The sequence below is a fragment of the Limulus polyphemus genome, unplaced genomic scaffold (assembly GCF_000517525.1).
Source record: "Limulus polyphemus unplaced genomic scaffold, Limulus_polyphemus-2.1.2 Scaffold1040, whole genome shotgun sequence".
Classification (NCBI taxonomy): Eukaryota; Metazoa; Arthropoda; class Merostomata; order Xiphosura; family Limulidae; genus Limulus; species Limulus polyphemus.
The window spans coordinates 37443-39030 of NW_013666650.1; the positions used below are offsets into that span (position 1 = coordinate 37443).

The 1588-nt window shown below is 30.5% G+C and overlaps 1 protein-coding gene across 1 annotated transcript in view; it reads right to left on the bottom strand.

Moving 5' to 3' along the window:
• The window catches only part of LOC111086356 (O-acyltransferase like protein-like), a 34180-nt gene that overhangs the window by 27666 nt on the left and 4926 nt on the right, over positions 1 to 1588 (bottom strand). Inside the window, exon 2 of the mRNA XM_022388904.1 lies at positions 485 to 600. The gene's annotated coding sequence lies outside the window, so the exon portion shown is untranslated. The remainder of the gene's footprint in view (positions 1 to 484; positions 601 to 1588) is intronic.

Below are 1588 nucleotides of genomic sequence, written 5' to 3' on the forward strand. Positions count from 1 at the left end.
CATTTAATAAATGTTTTATTTTGATATATAAGTTGTTCTGGTTTTTTTCATCTAAAAAAAGGCGACATTAATTTATTGATGACCTATTAGATATTTCAATGTGTTACAGTACGTTTCATTAGCGTTTTAACATTTATTTCCAGTTCTGTATAGATTATCAATATCTTATCACAGAAACACATTTAACAGTCGACATTAGCACGACTAGGCACACACTTTGTTTAATGGTATGCTTTTATTACATGATAATAATTTACTTACAGTATACCTCTATAATTACATGTAGTCATACCTAATGGCTATCTGTCAAAATACTTAGAAAAACAGCTGAGCATGGTCTCTCTGGCGATTTTGTTGATTGGGTTCTAACATTTAGATCTGGGCATATTTTCACGTTATCTACGCTCGACCAACAGATTTAAATCTACCTAAAACCTATAATAAACTTATAACATTTTAGTAACGATGCCTATTCTTCACTTACTTAATTTGCGATGTTTGGACAAGCCATTCTTCAACCCATGATGTTCGAAATATCTATGGACAGCCTCCACCAAAGTCGCCAGAACAACCACAGAGAAGAGAGCCAAATTAAACCATCTAAAAATTTTGAATTTAAAAAAGTGAATTACATCATTGTGAGAACCAGGAAACTTATCCACACACACAAAAAAAACATTAACATTATTATGTTAGCTATTTTTACAAGTGAATGAAAAATGTTCTTTTGTCCCCTAAGAATAAAAAGTGAAGAAAAAAATGTATAAAGATTAGTTGTCTTCCAGACGACAGATAAGATTACAAATCAGCTGTATTTTACTATAGTTTACACAAAACCTAGCGATGTAAATAAGAAGTAAAATTTCAATACATTCAAAATATGAATTTGATTTGCCCAACTCATGATAAACGACAAGTGATATTTGCAAGCAAAAATGGTAACATCAATAGTTTCAATTAATTTTAAATACGTTATGTACATTTTGTTAATATCGAGTTTAACACACACTAAGAGCAAATAGGCGCGAATGAATTACTATTGGAGACGTTGTAAAGTCGTAAAACTTCAGTTTCCAAAAGATTTAAGTGAGCAAAAATACACGAAACAAATCACTTGAATCATATGAGTGTACATTGTTTTAGTTGTATCTCCTGTATCAGTACTTCATACACACAACTGTAAAATATGACGAAATTTACGGTAATAGCTTCAGTGTCTAGTAGTGGTTAAAAAAATCTGAAGTTTTAACACATAGTATGAGTGTACATTGTTTTAGTTGTATCTCCTGTATCAGTACTTCATACACACAACTGTAAAATATGACGAAATTTACGGTAATAGCTTCAGTGTCTAGTAGTGGTTAAAAAAATCTGAAGTTTTAACACATAGTATGAATGTACATTATTTTAGTTGTATCTCCTGTATCAGTACTTCATACACACAACTGTAAAATATGACGAAATTTACGGTAATAGCCTCAGTGTCTAGTAGTGGTTAAAAAAATCTGAAGTTTTAACACATAGTATGAATGTACATTATTTTAGTTGTATCTCCTGTATCAGTACTTCATACACACAACTGTAAAAT